At 41.2% G+C, this 20035-nt stretch overlaps 1 protein-coding gene across 4 annotated transcripts in view; it reads right to left on the reverse strand.

Moving 5' to 3' along the window:
• cadm1a (cell adhesion molecule 1a) overlaps window positions 1-20035 on the reverse strand; it is a 357304-nt gene that overhangs the window by 114543 nt on the left and 222726 nt on the right. The window lies entirely within an intron of this gene.

Here is a 20035-nt window from a genome sequence, read left to right on the forward strand (position 1 = left end):
TATACTTGGCTCCATGCCACACGTCTACTGAATTAGCATCGCGATACACGAAGACCCTCAACTGTAGCACACATGAACGACAACATCGCCATTGTCTTTCAAGCATCGGCGGAATGAAAGAGGAAAAGAGTCGGCTCAAGTTAGTAAATGTGTGGGAAGTGACACCATAGGCAACAGCGAGAGGTTGCCACGCAACCAGCAGGAAGCCACTGCTCCGAGCCAAGAGACAGTCGAGCACATGAACCCCCATACAAGCGCAACTTTTCCGCTTTTATACGTTTTGCATGGGATGAACAAAATAGATAAAAGATGTTAACCAGTGAGCTTTAGCGGCGCTCGTACTGTAGGTGGAATTAATTGTTTTCTTTCTTGCTTCCAGTCTTTATTCTGAGCAAGCTGCTGACTGTAGACTTCAGATTAAGAGACAGACTTGGCAGCGTTATCAATCTTCTCATCTAACATCATAAAAATCCCACCAAAGCACACACTTAAATAAATAAGTGGCTACAACAGGCTCAACTGGGGCATGTGTATGAAATCCAACATACCCTCAGTATACAATCTGGCATCCGTTCAGGCCCCCCATCGTTGAAGAATATTTTTCAGCCAAGCGAGCATGGATTCCAGCTACGAGGCGGCTTTTGATTAGAAAACCTATTTCCTCTTCAACTTTTGCCAAATTTCAATCATGGTGATGTTCTAATTACCATTATCCAGAGCAAGACAGGGAGGCAGGGATTGAGTGGGTGGGTGTGTGTGTGTGTGTGTGTGTGTGTGTGTGTGGGGGGGGGGGGTGACGAGGAGTGAAAGGGAGATAGTCTTTGCATGCAAGCTGTGAAAATCGGAGGAAAATGCAGCGTGAAGATCAAGCTCTTTTACATCCCGTTACACAGCAATGATGGAGATGTATTCTGTTGAGTTGTTCCCTATTTGCTTGGACGTGTACCTCTACAAGCTTAAAAAGTCGGTGTCCGGTGACACTGGGGAAACCAACAAGAGCAGGCTAGTTTTTAAAAATTCACCAACTGAAAAACAGCAGTTTCAAAAGTCGCTAAATCTAGCGAGAAATCTGCCAAGCCAGCAAGACTGATAGCCCATCCCTTCAGGTCTTTTCCATACTGTATATATATATATATGTAAAATATAAAAAAGATAGAAAACCAAAAAGAATAAGGTTGATGGAGTTTGGCAGCCTTCGATCTCACCTGAAAGGCTTTTACCAAAGCTATAAACTGGAGTGCTCATCTGAAGACTAAAGAGTAAGTCATAAAGTCTCCCAGGATAACATCAGTTGTCTCCTGCTTAAGCATTCAGCCGTAGCACACGGGAAGCAGTGTAACAAAGTGCCTCAGAGAGCCACACAGTCAACCCAGACCACCCGCGAGTTCAGGTTCATGCAGTGTGATGTGGAGAGGGGGGGGGGGGGGGGTTTGCTTTGGGGAGATTACACAGCAACAGATGAGCCATGGAGGAGCTCTCCCCATGTTAAGTAAATGGAGAGCGGGTGAAGAATAACTGCACGGTCGCTTTGCCCCTTACGGGTCTTGTGGGATCCTTCGCTATTCCACCCCGACCTACAACCTCCAGAGGTGAGGTTAAATGACAAGGACTGCAGAGATGCATTAAACATGAGTCATTTGGACAGAGAGCTAGACGTTGGACCACTCCAGAGATGATAGGGACATTAACCAGGGTTTCACCAGGGCCTGAGCTGCATATAATGAAGGCCTCCACCACCTCGCGATGTCTCTCTCTACATTCGACTCACAGCCAGGGAGCTGAGCGGTTTCGAGATGAACTGGCTCACGATTTTCTGTCTCTTCTTTCTCTTCATCTGTACTAATTCACAAGCCTGACAACTTATTATAATCGCTTTGTTGAGAAATCAACTCGTTAAGTCGTTGTCAAGCACAACACCAGCAGCAGCCAAGAAGAAAAATGTAGGTGAGTTACAGTTAGAAATCATCGTTGTCAGCAAAAGTACAAAAGATATATACACAAATATATACACAAATATATATATATATATATGCATATATACACACCAGTGGGCGAAAAGTTCACCCAAAGACACACTGAATGACAGCCACCTCATTTGTATAATGAAGCAGAAATGCATAAATATTTGTAAAAAAAAGAATATACAAAAAAAGAGTATAGAATAAAATAAATAAGAGGTAAAAAATACAAATGAATAGATTGAATATATAAATTCAAAAATACATTTATTATATAATGAACCACTAAACCTACGTTTTTTAAAAATAAATGCAAAAATAAATACTGTAAATGTCACAGCACTACTAGTGCATCTAAATAAATTGATATGCTGCAGTGGACATGTCCTTCACCCCCTATGAATTTAAAACAATGTTCCATTTGATTCGGTCCCTCCACTGAAAGATTTTTTGCATTTGTATAATAAACAAAAAACACCCTTTTTTTATTTTAAGACTGAGCCAACCTCACATAGTTACAACAAAAAACAAAAAACTCCCAGGTGTTATAAGAGTGGTATGAAAAAAAATAAATAAAAAATGGACATAACAGCCCTGCTTTCATCTGTATTCATCAGGTGAGGGAGGCCTGGACACTCTCTTCTCCGCTACATAGAAACACAATAATAACAATGGCTTCCTTCGACACAGCACAACACAACGCGCTTCCAAGCGCGTCATCTTCAAACGTAGCTCTTGGTTAATGGCCTGGAACACACATTCAATGTCTATCAAAGAAGGACGTTGCTGGGATGGATGCACATGCTGACAACTTCCCTCGCTCGCTCCACGGTCACACAAACACGCGCTAACACTCTGTCTTCTTTACACTCCTACCAGCATACACACACACACACACACACACACACACACACACACACACACACACACACCTACACACACAGAGAGAAAGAAGCCTGCCTTTAGTCAGTTTAAGTATAGCAAGCAATAATGTGTTGATTAAATCTGTGATCAGCAGCCTAAGGGGCATGAAATTGGACATGATGAGTGTGGCACATTAAAAACTAATTATCAATAGCACCAATCCTATTGTCTTTCTTTTAAACCAGTCACAGCAGTAAATCAAGTGTGGAGAAGGGAACACAATGTGCTCTATCACAATGAGCTCTGGGGTTACAACCATACCTGGATTCTGGCTGCATCAAAGCTTTTTGATAAAATATGAATCTATTATTTACCGCCTGTAGCACTTCCTTATTGTATTGCAAACTCGAGGCGTTTACAAAATGTGCTGCCAGACGAGAATAAAGCTGCTTTACCTGTAATACTTCACAATTTCAAAGGCAAACTGGAAGAAAAAACTAAAAAAACAACATTATCTTATTTGCCTCCTCCAAAACACTGTTGTAAGGCCGTGACTGAATGTTACTTTTTTCTTTGAATGAATAAGGCCTTTTAATCTCCTCACGTCTGCATGAGCAATTAGAAAAGTACACTATCAATCTACCTTCCTGCCATTATGTCTGACTCTCTGGGATTTTGAAGATTCAATTAAACTTTGGAAATATGAGCAAAGCACAAAGTCTGGTTACATTGTTAGAGACAAAGTATGCGCAGGACGACTTCAGGAACTGACCCACCTCTACCCCTTCAGGTCTTTTTGCATATAGCCTCTTCTTGAGGATGATTTCAACACGGCACCAGCTGTGGTTGCTTAGATGCAACCGCAAAGTCGCTACATTTCATCACCAGCAATGTGCCGTGGGGACAGCATCTGCACTCGTCTCTTCTCACCGAAAGGATTCGCTTCTGTAAAGCAGCTGTCATTTTGATGTAATCTATGGAGGTATGAACCTTGCCTATTTTCCTTCTCTCCTTCCTACTTGGATGTTGCTCACCCATCCACTCTCCCTTTACCTCCGGCTGTCTCTGAGACCCGGTGATTAGAGAGCTGGTAGGCGTCCTGCTGATAAGGCCGGGAACCCTCCCTCCACCACCAATGGCTGTGTCCTCGGGGTGCAGGGAGCCCAGGATAATGTCTCCAAAACCCCTCAGTCCTCACCATTCACCATGTCATGGGTGGTGGCCGAATACACGGCCTTGCGCATTCCATGACTTTGAACCGATAGGCCTGCATTTATCATGCTGGATAAGAGCAGCGAGAGAAATGTGCAAAAGTAATACAGCTCAGCGTATATAACAGTGTGACATTATGCATCGGGGCCCTTTTTATGAGTGGAATTCTACATTCTGGAGTGTGTGTTTACAGTACCATCTGGTAGATTGTGTACACTTATCACTGGAAATGTAGAGGACAAATGCTGGTGCTCAAATGTGGATAAGCTTCATTTCATGAGAGCCTCTATTGTCTAAATGTCTATCCAGCTGCCATAAAAGGGAAAATGACAGAGAACAGGTTATTCACACTGAGAGTAATTTGATATAATTATAACACAGTTGAAAAAAAAACCAACTGTTGCTTTCCATCATTTCCTCCAGCTATGTTAACCCTAGCTTTTCCATGTCAGTGCACCTAGAATTGGATTTCAAGGATGAGGCTGGTGATGTGCTGTATTTTTCTCATTGTCAACAAACAAATGGTTTCAGTTGAAACCATTACGCTTGGGCTGAGTGCTTCAGACTGGAGGGAAATCGGGACTTAACCGTTGTTGGTTATGGTCTTTTCAACAATTAGAAATACCAAACAGCACCAGCCTCATCATCACTAGAAAATGAATGTATTGCTCTGAATTGGAGATTGGAATTGCAAACATTTCTACTGATGGATTGTATATATATATATATATATATATATATATATATATATATTTGAAAAAAAAGTATAATTCTGAAGAGAAAAGTAGAAAGATCCAGTCCCAAATATTACCATATCATTTTCATTGATAGAACTGATAAGGAGAGGAAAACTTAATCCCCAAGGTGTTCTAGAAGAAAAAAGAAATCTTGGCCAGGCTTACCTCTGGGGTCAGGGAAGGTCCAATGTCATTAATTTTAAATGAGAGGAATGGATTTGAGGTAATGGAAACCCAATGGCTCCAGACAGCATTGGGCCTTGGTGGCGTGAAGACACCAAATGACGGCGTGATAACCTGACCACTCAACTGTATGAAGTACAGAAACTGATTTGGGGTTTTTTGCCACCCACACGATATGAAAGCCTTAAGCGTAATGCATTAGAAATCCATTTGGAGTCATTCGAGTGTAACACAGCTCCAGACCTGTGGTAAACTATCTCTTTTGGTCAAAATAATACCCATCTAATTTAAGACTTCTCTGATTTTGATCGTCATTCAACGACAACTAGTCAAGCCTGTAACACAAGTAACCTCGGAAGGTGGGAATGAGAAACAGCAATTTTTGGCAATTATGAATCTGTAAAATTTTGGAATGGAGAACATTAAGACCTCTGATACCCGTGGGTCGAAGAAAAGACAATGTTTGGTGTTAAACTGCTCACATTTATGCGCTTAGACAAGGTGTGATGGAGTATTCCCAAACATAACGTTGTTGTTGTAGTGTGGACTGCATAAATGCTACTGTCACTGTCCAAAATAAAATGTTCTGCTCTCTCTATTATTATGTGGCATAAAATATAACAATACAACAGTAATGACTGTTTTCACTTCACATGTAGCTTGCTCACACCCTGCAAACTGTGAATGTGAAAAACAAACTGAAAAATATCTTCACAGCGTCACATATTCCCCATATGTCGCCATAAGGCAGGCCATTATCTGATACATTTTTGAGGCATTGTTCTGATGTCCAACCAACAAGTTATAGTTTAACTTTCCATTTTGTAGAGGAGAGAAACAGATTAGGCTTCTTATTAAAACAAATGCGACCATGGAATGCTATGAAGAGAAGACACTAGGGTGGGTTGGTACGGAATGGCGTATTCATGTGTTAGGTCATGTATTCTCTGAGAACACATTTTCCAATTAAACCAGCAATTGAATTTGCACTGAAATTGTCCTTAGGTGTCCTTTTGTGACTTTAAAGGACAGGAAACTCAAATGTTTTGCGTATGTTCTTTATAGCACCAATAGTTTTAATAATGAATAAGCTACTAGATAACTTCCAATGTTAAACCTCGGTGACTACAGTTTAAAAGTCCCAGTGAAATGGAAGTTAGAGCATCTTTAGCTCCTGTTAGGGCTTTCAAATGCTTGATGACTCATGCTGCACTCAGGGGCGTTTACAAAAAAAAAAAGAAGAATTAAATGAGACTTTAGGATGTCTACTTCATTCGAGGGAAACGTTTCAACCAGCTCTTTGTTCCTGCAGCGCGGGCGGTACACGAAGACGAACATCCTGCGGAGTTTTGCCGGCAGGTGAGCGGGGAGCTCCGGCACTAGTGGCATTAAGGGAGGCCGGGCGCCGTTCATCTCAGAGTACTACCCAGGAGCTAAGAAGTAAAATCAGTCCTTCTGATCTAACGACAGGTGAGGGAGTTGTGTGTGTGTGTGTGTGTGTGTGTGTGTGTGTGTGTGTGTGTGTGTGTGGAGGGGGGGATCCGACAGTCCTCTGTAGCTCTGTATCACGCTAAACTCTTCGCCCCCCCCCCACTTCTTAGCGGTCCAAACAAAAGGTAAATTATTTGATTTAAATCCCTCTCGTAATCATACACTGCTCACATATAAAATACAGAAGCTAAAGACGGCTCGTGCTTCTGTTTCACTGGAACTTTAAAGTCCATCGATCCGTCCATTATCTATACCTCTTTATCCTGCTCTAGATCACAAGGGGACGGAGCCCATCCCCAGCATGCATTGCGTGAAAGACGTGTGTTTTGTTGTTGTTATTCACAACGCAGGATGACCGAGATCTGCACTGAGGCAGAAATTGCACGCTGACCCTTTCGAGTCCTTCGGTAATGAGTGTGTAATATATGTTTTTTATGTGGGTGGGGGTGGTAATGCAGGAGTTTTCCAGATTGAAATGCCCCACTTTGAGCTATGCAGCTCAGAGGCTATTACACCAGTAGGGCTACTCATTCCCTCCCACCTTGCTTTTGACTTAATTGAATCAGCCAGTCCCCATATCAGATATTCCTTAACGGAATACTGAAACCTATCCACCCTTTTCCTAATACCATTAGGGGAAGCGGGATAGCAAGATGGATGCTTTAATCCTGCTGGTTCAGAGCACACAAAAGGAGAGCGTGCCCTGCAGTAAGACATTAGCCACAACATTCACTGCTGAGCCACAATATTCTTCCGAGCAGAAGACATGCCCTCTCACTGCCTGCCTGAAAGCTCCAATAACGAGAGCTCATTTCCTGTGGACAACATTGCATATAAATAACGGAAACAGCAACTCATTGCACTGCTTGTTATAGGGGGGAAATGGAAGGAAAAAAAAGAACCTCTGCAACATGTTACAGTTGGCAGCAGCTTATTTCAATGGTTCTACTACAGTATTTTATCCACATGGGTCCAGTGCGTTTATGCCATCTGTTCGTGAACCGGGCAGATATGCAGGAATGCATGTCCAATTTGACACAATGGTGATGCAGATGAATGAGGGTTCAGGCAAACCTCCAGTTGCTGAGGTATTGTTATTTCCCTATCTATTTTCTGCTGTGTCAAACTTCAGCTAAGCTAAGGTGAGGTCCATTATTTCTGGCCAGCTCAGGCACAAACTAATCCTCTTATTTGGGAGGTCAGCGCCGATCATTATACAGAGGGGTGCCATTACAGTGCACACTCCAGTGAGCAGATTTCCCCCTTACATAAATATATGACTCAAGGGACTGCTCTTACTCTCCTCTCTAATTTATCCCTCCTGCTTCTTAGCTCTCGTCCTCCTCTTTTTCTCCTCTCGAAAACTTTACCCTCTCTTTTCCACGACCTTCTCAAGCCCCTTCTCGCTTTTCACCTTTTCATTTTTTTCACTCTCCCACACTTTCAGCACACATCCCTTTTTTTTTTTTTCCCACCCTCGTTTTTTTTTTTCAGGATGCCCAGAGTGGCGTATAATTGAATCTGCAGAGAATGCATGAGCATGAACAATTAGCTCAGTCACTCAGAATGTGGATATAGCTGTACAGTAAGATAAACAGAATAATAATAATAAGAAGAAAAAAAAATAGGAAAGCAGGAAGATAAGCCTGAACTGTATGGGCACCATAACAAAAGGAAACACACAGCTCACAAAGTACACACAATTTTGTTCCCACCAACCCCTGACAAAGACGGTTCTCACGTTATGCATTGCATGCATGTCATTGCTATTACATTGTCCAGCTTGCCAAAAACACTGGCGATCCCAACAACCTTAATGTGTTTTTCACTGGTATGACAAGAGGAGGGTTCTATTGTAGGACAATTATTTACATCTGGGAGGGTAGCTGTAAAGTTAAAAATTAAATGGAATTCCATCCACACATTGTTCGGACATTGCAGTCTGCTGATGGCGCTAGATGACAAGTCCGATTATAAAATTCATTAGGTTAAATCCGGGAACCTAAAATGTCTGTGCCAAGTTCTTTAGAAACTCATTGACTATTTTGAGATAGTTCACTGGAAAAGAAGAAAAAAAAGAGACAAAAACCTGCTGGCAAAGCTAAATGAAACATCAGTGGATGAACAAAGCTTTTAGGAATCTGGGATGGTCGGATATCTGGACCAAGTTAACACAAAAAAATATCAACGTCAGTAAAATTCATCCACTGTTGGCCATAAACATCTGTATAAAGTTTCCTCCAATCCAATAGATGTTGAGCTATTTCAATCCGGAACAAACTGATTGAGTGACAGACCGTCCAACTGACCGACAATGCCATCCCATGAGTTTCTTCATCTTTATTGTTTCTATGGTTTATTTGCATGATAACTATTTCATTATCAGCAGAAGTGGTGTCTACATCCCTCAAGTCGCCATCACAGATGGGACCGCAGCCTGGTGTGAAACCACACATTAATAACAGCCCCTTGGTCCTGCTCAGGCTGTTATATAAGTGCAACAAAGCATGACTCTGCTGAATTTATGAATATGAATGGCAAAATAAAAAAAAACACCACCTTTCTTCCAGGGGAAGGGAAAGAAGGGGGAAAAAAAAGTTTCTCTTCTGTCTAAAAAATATACATCCTGCTCTGTGTGCAGCTGACACCGGCAAAGATGGACCATAAATACTTCATAAATACCAATTACCTCAAGAAGTAGGCATGAAAAAAAGAGCAGCCATTTCAGCCAATTATGAGGCTTCTCTCTCAAAGGGTGGAGAAAGATGACTGTTCCCTTTCAAGCTTCTCATTGAAAGGAGAAACCTCTATCATGTTGCGGAGCCTAAATAATGTTTCCCTCCACCTTCATGTCAGGGATGAAAGGCCCCAAATGTCCTTTGAGTGAAACCCCCAGAGGACTTAACATGCATCAATAACATTTCCATCCTTGAAGATGTTTGAGGGGGGACTACACATTATCTTCTCGCTGACTTTGAGGCTCTGCTCACATCCTGTGACTTTTATTTACCCCAATCTCAAAGGTCCTTCCTCGCCGTGGCAGAGATGGAGATAGAGGGAAAGAGAAAGAAGAACAAAAGAAAACAGAAGGAGGGAAAGGCAGAGTCAGACAGCACATTGTAGTGTGTGCCGCCTGCTTAAAATAGGACAGCTGCCTCTTGAAGGAGCCATCATTCTTCATAGGGGTAGCCTGTCTTCATTTCCACCCTCGGCAAAGCACACGGGGCTTAACACACTTACGTCTGAGGATTTGCCGCACTTGAAGGTGGCAGCAATTCCCTAGACTGCAGAGGGAGGGAGCAGTGCAAAGCCACCCCGCAAAAAGCCGGCCGCTTTAACAAGTTCAGCTGAGGCGCTATCCAGAGCTCCTCCTTCTACCGGCGCAAACTTTTGGCCCCGACTCGGTTTCAGCGTCACTTTACAGTAAGTCCTAGGTCTGCGATCCTAAATGCAAATGACATTTGTATGCATCTACAAAAGAACACGATGAACCTCGGAGAGAGGAAGGTGGATGGCATACGACAAAAGTCTTACCAAAACCTGGGACGTCACAACCACCATCCCAGAAGAGCCATTATGAATTTTTTAAAATTACAGTACAAGTCCTCACAATCTGGACAAAAACTGCTTAAAAAAAGTAAGAGTGCTGGGTGCATTCCCAGTAGACAACAGCAGTGGTACAGTAGGCACCGAAAAAGAACAAAACCAGCACACATTTACCAAAGCTCTGGGAAACGGTCTAAATAAATCATGAAGCTATTTGAGCATATTTCTTGCTTCGCTACTATAAGAAATGAAATACATTCAAGCAAGACGCAACACACTTGGATGCTGAAACCAATGCAGTTTCCAAGAAGTTTTGGATTTAATCGTATTAGCCGCATGTTCTTATATGTGTCTTGGTAGCGATTTTGAGAATAAAAAATTCTGCTTGACTGACCGGAATGTGTTTCTCACTCAAGTCATTTTAATTCAGTGGGGACATTTCTATCATATACAGATACAGTCCACCATTGATCCATAAATTATTCATCCAGTGGGCCAACCCTTGTTCAAGCTGTACCTGAGACACAGTATCTTGATAAGAGGGAGTTGGAGCTTCTCCAAAGTTGATACTTTAATTGTCAGCTATTGCTGGAAGTTGCCTGCCCCATGTACACATTAAGCTCATGGCATTCAGCTACAAAGCAGTGATTATGGAGAAAAAGGTTAGTAGATATTGCATCGGCTGGTCCCACTAAATGACACAGGGATTCATCTGCATCTGAGCAGCACACAATACGTATTATTTGTGTGAGCTAATTAAAGAGTTTGAATGTGAGACAGCTCGCTTCCTCCACAGAAGGCAGGCAGGAATGGCGACGATATAATTTCAATCTACCACCAACACAAACAGTGCCCTCACTTGCTTCCGCAGAGACCTTAATTCCACAATTTTAACTCAGAAACCTGATCTCTCTGCTTTAAATTTTGGGGATGGTGGTCACTGTAATATCTCTTCAAACCAGACTCATAGAATGGTCAAAAAGAGGACAGTTAAATAGTTGGGTCTTCAGAACCCGGTGGCTCTTTGAAGAGAGGATATCAGTATCCCTACTTTGAATGAGGCTGATTAGATCATTGGCATTTTGCCTTGTGGCACCTCCTGGCATTAAGCGCATAGAGTGTATAACTTTAAAGCATTACTTAAAAAAACACTTTTAAGTTTCAGCTACACTCAGTGCCCCTTGGTGTAGCAACAGAACAGATAGAAAAAAAGAACATTTTCACATCTTGTTCTGGCAACATGACTGACTTCCTTGCCTTTTCCAAACTGGCAACCAAATGAAAATGAGGCCAGATAACAATGAGAATGTCAGAGAAAAAAAAAAGAATAAGGCATGGTCCTAACCAACCCTTGAACACCATATTGAGAGGCAAATTACTGTTGAGATGACTGAACTGCCAGATGTGCCTCTCACACTGCAGTATCACAGGAAAAAAAAAAAAAAAAGAAAAGTCAGCATATGCTCCACGCTGAGGATAACTTAACTGGTACAGACCTCTGGTAAGCGGATTGAGAGAATTCCCCAGGCATATACGGCCTACTTCGTACAATATGGCGAGGGTATGCTTGGACTGCAATGATGAGCCAACATGATGGTCTGTAATAAATTAGTCGGAGATCTATGGTGCAATAACTTGTAGCAGATCAAGGGAGCGGACAGCGAGTAGGACTTGATAGGATATGCTTCATCCTTCCACCGTACTTCCCATGATGTTGCAAAGATCTGATTTGTCTTGGGCTGTTTGAAATGGCAATAATATTAGACATCCAACTACTTGGTGTCAAAATGGGAGATTTGGCAGTTTTTTTGTTGCTTTTTTTTTTTTTTTTTTTTTTCTAAGGCTGAGAGAGCACAAGAATATGTTTGTTCCAAGATATTCCAGCACCATGTTTTCCACAAGACCTGAAAAACAGCTGCAAACAGGCACTTGAATGCACAGGGCATTTCAAAGGGAAGCACAAAACACAACACAAGGCCAACTATTGTTGCTCTGGTCGGATACTAAACAAACTGTCCATTACTGGGAGGTCTATCTTTGACTTTTCTGCTCTCTGTTGTGGGATCAATTTACTTCAGCGCTGCAGCCTGTGTTCTCAATTGTATGTGGTCCCTCGGCAAAATTGAATTGTGGATGTCCTCGTTCACCCCAGACTGGATCATCCACGGCCTTATCTACTTTTGTAAATTGCAAGTGAATGTATTGGATTAGACATGCGTTCATTTAATTCCCCCTTCCTTATCCGAAGCCCGCATTCTGACCCCTGATTTGAAATCTTAGAGCTGAAACAAGAAACATATTCTGTTAGTCAGATACAAGACGCTTGCTGTAGTCTGGAATGACAGGTCAACTGTCAATACTTAACAAAAAAAAAAAAAAACAATAAACCGCAAAAGATTTCAAACTACAGCCCAATGATTCCTTTGGCGCTGAATCATCAAAGCCGAAAAAAGACAAGCTCACAGACAACCGAACAAATTAATTTCTTTAACGGTTCCTGCAGTTGACTCAGCCTTTACGACAGACATCTGTCTTTTCTTCACAAAGCTCTCACACATTGTTTCTCACTTTCTTTTGTCATCCAAGATAGAGATATGCTCAAACACAAATGGTGTCAGCCCGAATCCACATTGTTGTAACAGATGTTCACACTGACATGAGCTTTGTTGACGGATCTCAGTTTGGAATCTTTTTTTTTATTGCATGTATGCTGATTGGTTGAGATAAGTAGTTGGCTAGTGAAAATGAACAGATTAGGGTTTTGAAATACAAGCGAGCACGAAGTGGATCAATGGTCTTAAGGGCATGGCATGTCATGTTAAAGGGTTTCAAGATATTTTAATGGGTTTTTATGGAGTTTTAATTGGGTAGTAAGAGGGTTTTACCGACTCGCTGGGGGAACTGGAGCACATGAGGGAGAGTGAGGGAATGTGCTTTCCAGTCTTATCGTGTTATGTTAGCCTGTCACTCAATCGGGTTTGAGTACTCAGTATGACAAGTGAGAGTTGTTATTTCTGTAAGTCGACTTACAACAAACCTGTACAGCTGTGTCAATCTCATCCCTGCTTGTAGCCATTTTTAGCCATTGGCACATTTGCTCTGACTATTTTTCATGGTTGTTGCTATTTCCTGTCGCTCAGGCAGAGCACAACACCAGGCCCTTGTTTGAATCCCTGCAAATATTTGGAACCATGCTAATGGTAAGCACAAGTGTTGCGCAATCAGTACTCTTCCAAATGAACGTGACAGCGATCTAACAAACTTTGAGTGGCTTCAACCGTTTAATTTGCAGTTCAACCACTGAAAAAGTTAAGTTATGCTGTCGTCCTGCTCTCTGCCGACAAGGCAGTTGACTGGCTGAGTTTCACCTTTATTTGAAATAAGTGGACTTCTGCTAACTTGTTGACTGTGTAGCTTGTAGTGCTTATGTTGGGCTGTTAGTCAGTATACCTTTTTGAAAAGTCAATTATAATTGTAAGTGTGCATCTGGCTCAGTTAATCTGGCTGTGCAGTAATTTATTTTTCGGTCATGCTGATCTACACCGGTCAGAGAGATGTTGACTGTAGGCACTTAGTGTGGAGAAGCCAGAATGAGCAACACTGGCTGTCACAGATGCTGCCAATCGTGGCTGTCCACACAGAGACTGCTGTACACCTGCCATTCTGGCATATTCTGCATCCTACTCTAATTCAATTTACCACTCAAACCCATTTCAGAGCCTGTCACACATTTTTCGCAGCCGACAGGCAGTCGAATCAAGAAAGCCTGAAGGGTGTTGGTAGATACTGGACCCCACGAGGCATGTGTATGTGTGCGAGTGTTGCTGGGAGTAAGACAAAGAAAACCATAACCCTGTATACTTCGGGTGAATCTACTGAAAAAGGCCTTGGTTTCATTAGTAAACAGATAAGGAGGGGAAGTCAATATCCAACAGCTTTTGGATTTAAAGCCCTACTTACAAAGGCGTTAAGATTACAGGAAGAGATAAAAACCGTCTGAATCCTGCTTCTTTTGTTTCAGCAGTAAAAAAGAAGAGTTGACTACTGTATTGAAACAGGACCTTGGTGGGATTTCTGAAGTCGCCGCAATCAGCTTACAGTTGATTTTTTGTAAAAATGTTAATTTATTTCACGGTACTATTCTGGTTGTCCTTATTGAGCGATTTGGTTAATTTGAAAATCTAATAAAACATCATGTACTAAGACAGCCTTTGGCTTTGCACACATTTAAAGCAGATTATAGAAAATAAAAGCACAGCAATGTCTGAAGGCGTATTTTCATTGTGGTCCTCTGTGATAAAGGGGTTACAGGAGGGTTGGGGTTGCAAGCACAGAATGGGGGGAGCAGTTGACAGGCAGAGAAAGAAAATCAGTTAATCACAGCACAACACATTATACCTCTCTTCAAGTCAAATATATAATCAAAAAGGGGTTTTAGGGACAGGCTATTTATCACTGTGAAGGTCAGCTACAGCCTAATCTATGCCACTCCTTTAACACACATACCCAACTCAAACAACCAAAATATAAGGGACAAGTCGTGTGTGAGGCGGAATGCCAGAGAGGCAGACGAGTCAATGCATCGAGACAAATGAAGGAACACCAACATCAGCCTCATCACTGACATCGCACATTCAGAGAAGATGCAAATGCAAATTGACAGTATGCTTCAGGGTGATGCAAACCCACGGGTCTCCAGGGGATTTTATAGCATTCAAAATGACACAATTCAATATGTGGTGTAAGTACAGTTTGAATTTAATCCTAACAACACATCTCAGCCAATATTAATCACATACATTTTATTTTTGTGGTGTGAAAAGTATCAAAATGACAACTTCTGTCATTCAGACAATCCGGAAGAGCAAAAACTGACATGTTTGGTAAATTATCGGTGATCGATTAATTATATTACCGCGCATGTAACAAGCATCATGAGCATTAACTCTGAACTGCAAAGCCGGATGAAAACATCAAAGCAATTTCAGAACGCTGATGTTGGAGGCACAACAAGCTTATCAAACCCTTTTTTTTTTTTTTTCTTTTTAAATTCAGCATACAGAACCAGCCGACTGACTAACTACAGTGTTCAGATGCACAGTGTGACTAATCCATATTAATCCAACATGACAGCGGGAAACTCTCCAAAATCAATACCTCTGATTGATTGCTGTCCAACTTGTAGTGCCATAGCTCACAGTCTCAGAAAATGACAAGCAACAAATCCAAATTTCATTTAGCCATATCACGAAAGAGTCTCTGCACAAATAATCCTGTTAGACACTGTGAAGGTAGGTTTTTTTTTTTTTTTCATAGAAAAGCTATAATGAACAACCATTATGGCCTTTTGAGTACAACCCCCGCTGAATAATGTAGGTTGGTTTAACATCACAAATTTGCTTTGAACCACGAGAATGTGAGCTTAGTGGTTTCTGCTTGACAGTCTTTCATTTTCTGGCTACCTGTTACCTGGCAATTGATCAATAGATAGCCTTCCCGGGGTTGAATCGTTCCCAAAGGTGAAACACACACACATAATAAGCCCATTTTACACAGAGATTCTGTTACAGTGTCATGAAGAAGATCCACCACTGGGCCAGATTTGCTTTACATTGAACCAAAACAACGCTGCCCCAGTGTGCCATTTTAGGAAGATGGCATTCCAGAAGCAAAAGACGAGTGATATGTAACATAACAGTATAGTAATAACTTTATTTGGAAAGCACCTTTCATACATGAAATGCAGCTCAATGTGCTCTACAGTATGCCATTAAAAACAGAACAGCACACCGTAAAATGCAAAGAATGAATTATTTAATGAAAATAATTTTATTGGATTAAAATAAATCTAATAAAAGGGCAAAGAAATAAAGCAGTAAATATCCTAGTAGAGAAACGTGTAAAAAAAAAAAATGTGCCTGCCTGAATTAATAGGCCTTCAGTTGTTTTTTAAAAGTGTCAACAAAGCTTGCATATCTGATGTAGCTGGGTGGAATGTGCCAGAGTAGTAATAGCAGTTTGGTAGAAAGCATTTTGTAATGATTCATAAGGTATAGTTAGCATACTGCTGAATCAAAGTAATCTGGTAGACGTTTGCAGGGACGTTACAGTTAATTACAGCAATTCTACGTCAACATAATGTTAAATCACAGTTATATACTGGCATAGCCACTTTGAAGTCACAGCATGCAACTGTCATTTCACAATAATTTACTGTGAAAATTATACAATACCAGTTTTTACTGTGGATTTACAGTCAAATACTTCTGCTGGTCACTCACTGACAGTGACAACAAAACTGATTTTACGTTATGACTACTTAGAGTAACTTATAATCACATTATAATGCTTTATAAAAGTGATTATTATGCTTTCTGAAAAGATTATAACATATTACAACAATGAATTATAATGCACTATGGTTGAGTGACCATCAATTATGCAGTATTTTGATAGTAGACCTTAGTTATAAAAGCTTTATATTATTTTATGATTATTGCTAAATGTTGCTATAAAGAATGAGCAGCAAATAAGTGGCTCTCAGGCTAACACGCTTTAAAATTTACAAATGAGTGCAGCTATAATAATACAGTGTTATAAGTAGATTGTAATGCATTATAGGTATGTTCATAATGCATTATAGACAACAGTATCTTAGAAAGTATTACCAGCAGTTTCCCCTCTCGTTTTCTGGGCTACATTAGGAACAGTTAAAATATTAGCATCATATAACCTGAGGGTTCTTGTTGGTGCCTAAGCCATTAAGAGCTGTGTATGTGAGCAAAAGAACCTTCAAATCAATTCTAAAAGAAATGGGGAGCCATTACAGGTGAGCTAAAGCAAGAGTAATGTGCCTTCTTCTTCTAGTCTCTGTTAAAAGTCTCTGGGCCAAGTTTTGAATTAGCTGAAGTTTTCCCACAAGCTTTTTTGGTATAGGCCAGTAAAGAGGGCATTACAATAGTCCAACTTGCTGGTAATTCACGCATGAACTAGATTCTAGGCATCCTGCTTTTTAAAAAAAAAATGGCATTACTTTGGCAGCATTTCTCAGGGGGGAAATATGCTGTCTGTTACTATCCCCGCTGCCGGCTTAATGGCGGAACTACTCTGTCGCCCAATGCTGCTCTCGTACCTTTTATACAGAAAGGTGGAATGACGGCACAGTCTTGAACAGGCAGCGAGAAAGGGGCTAATGTGACCACCTCAGCTGCTGACTTAGCTGCAGAGCAACAATGTCCCTGCATCCTGTGTCCATACCTTTTTATATAGAACAGCGAGGAGGAATAATAGCGCAACAGTCCCGCCTTGAACAGGTTGTGTAAAACACACACATATACTGATTTCCTGCAATTTGGTGGCTATTTCAATGGCTTCCTATAAGCCTCAATCCAGCACCTGTCCCATCTGTTTCCAAGCCTCTCTGCTGTGGTGATAAGAAGCAGGCATTACAATTGTCATTTCACATTTTCACCCACTATCTTTTTTTTTTTTTCTGTTTTAATGTCCTTCGCCCACCCATCTCTTGCTAAGGAGAAATAACTCACACGCAAGAAAGAATAAAAAAAAATAAAAAAAATCTGCTTTTGCAGCTATCAAAGCTGTCAAATCAGCCATGGCTCGAGGCTAAAAATATGGAGCTGTTCTGATGGATACCTTTGCCACATCCCCAGTTCAATTTGTTTGGCAGCTTTGGAAAGCCAGTTTGGTGTGCAAACACATTGTCCCATCCAGTCCCATTCAACTAGCAAAGCATGAAATAACAGTCGAGGCCGTTTGGGAAGCCCTCTGTTTGCAGACGCGGTGAGTCGGCGGCAGTCTGAAAGCGCCGCCACGCACAAATAATGCCGGTCTGGATTTCATCAGAGATAAGGGGCCGCTCCATTTGTCCTTTTAGATGTTTTCGCATTTTTATCAGTGGAGAGCCGATAGGTGTCTTTGTGTATATCTGAGTATACTGAACTCTTATCCACTCATAACGATCTAATGGCACAACAAATAGGATGGTGTGCCTATATATTGTATCACATACCCGATAAGACAATACAATGACTGCTCCTACCTGACCACAGCTATAGAATGTTCAACACTGTTTTGTTTAAATTGAAGAATTACTGAATGATGAATATATATATATATATATATATATATATATATATATATATATATATATATATATATATATATATATGTCTTTTTATGGAGTAGAAGTAATTAGACATAACTGGGAGATAATAGCTGGTTTGGCAAACATTTTTAAATAAATACAGACTTTATTTCAGGCATTTAACGAAAACCAAATAAAAAAAAAAAAACATTGAATTTGAAAGGAGGAAACCGGTGCAAAAATGCTAACTTAACCAGATATTCCTTCAGCACTCTATGATAGAGCCACACTGGCAATAAGTGTGCGAGAGACTTTTTATGGAAATGTTTAACCACTCTCTCATCTGCATGCCAAATTCCCCCTGTCTCAGCCATTAGTAGATGCTGTGCCTTTTAATTAGTAGTTTGATTGATCAGCTTATACTCGTTGCTTTCTTTGGAGAATTTTTTGAGTTTATTGCTGATGAACAAGATTGTTGGAAGGTTGGTAAGATTAATGAATTCAACTCAGATGTGGACGGCAGCCTTCTTGTACAGGGCTCTCGTATATTTTGCAATGTCCTGATTATGGATTTTTTTTTTTAAATAAATACCTATATTTCAGAGCCGTTGGAGAGAAAACAAATGCTGTGGTGTCATAATTGAACTTAATGTTAACCTCAATGTTGATATGGCACACTTCCATGAACAGTATAAGCACGGCTCTTCAAATAAAGGGCATTTTTAAAAATGTTTTCAACACTTTTCTTCTAAACCTGTCAGCAATACCAGCAGGCACTCGCACGCGGGTTGAGGCTAGGCTTCATGTATGACTGAACATCTGACTCATTGACCAGGGCCAAGAAGGATGACAGTATAATAACCAACTACCCTGAAGACGTATGCCTCCTCTTTTTCTCTCCATTGCCCCATTTGTTTTCCACCAACCTGTGTCAAAAGCTTGAAGAAATGTAAAGGTGAGATCTCAAAGGCTGCTTCGCCCTCAACTCTTCCAGGCTGAAGGGGCTTATTTGCGAGAGTTGCGTCATCCGGTGCTTCCCGCTTGGAGAGCTACCTGCCAGCGATCTCACTTTCTCCCTTTGCCACAGATGTCTCCTCATGCAGCACTGTCCTTGAAATGCAGTAACAACATCCTGTCTCACAAGCCAACATGTGCCAGAAGCAGAGGAGAAAACAAGACTTGTGCAGACATTTTTTTTTTTTTTTCTTCCTGAAACCTGTAATTTAGCTCACCCATGATTGTCATGTGTGTGGCATGGTGAAAATAACTTTTTGCTTTAATGGCAGCTAAAACTATGTCAGATGACCCATTAGACAATTGAGGAAAGTGGCTGGGAAGGGCCCAGAATTAAGTGACAGGTCTCAAAACTAATGCATTTAATTGTGAATTGAAAAATGCAGCCAATTATGATAATTACAGTTGAAGTGCTTGTCAAACCACAAAATCCAGAAGACTGCTGCCTGAGATCATATGGGCAAACACATAGATAACGCCACATACAGTATATTCCAGTATGAATGTATACACTGCCTTTTGTTCTGGTCTATTTATCTGTGAATTGGACTTTCAAGAAGAAAAAAAATAAGTCATATAGACTAACCGGTAGTGTGTCATGCCTCTGCCTATTACGTTTTTTTTTTAATGCCCCATTCCCATTACCAGCTCATCACATACAGGCGCACGGTCGCCAGTTTTAACATTGTGAATTCAAGCAAAACTACTTGACTCACAAAATTGGCATGCTGTTGATAGGCCATTTGGTGAGACCAGGCCGCCCCCGCCCACCTGCACGCCTGTTCCCACATACCGGTCCACTTCCAGTCATTCCCCACAGACCGTCAACTGTGCTTCTGCTTGAGCCTTCAGCCATTCTCTCTGCCTGTTATGACACCTTAACCCACCTTTTGGACTCCTGCTCTTCAGCTTGATGCCCTATTGGA

The sequence above is a fragment of the Cebidichthys violaceus genome, unplaced genomic scaffold (genome assembly GCF_023349555.1).
Source record: "Cebidichthys violaceus isolate CVI_PGR_0920_01 unplaced genomic scaffold, fCebVio1.0.p SCAF_20, whole genome shotgun sequence".
Taxonomy (NCBI): domain Eukaryota; kingdom Metazoa; phylum Chordata; class Actinopteri; order Perciformes; family Stichaeidae; genus Cebidichthys; species Cebidichthys violaceus.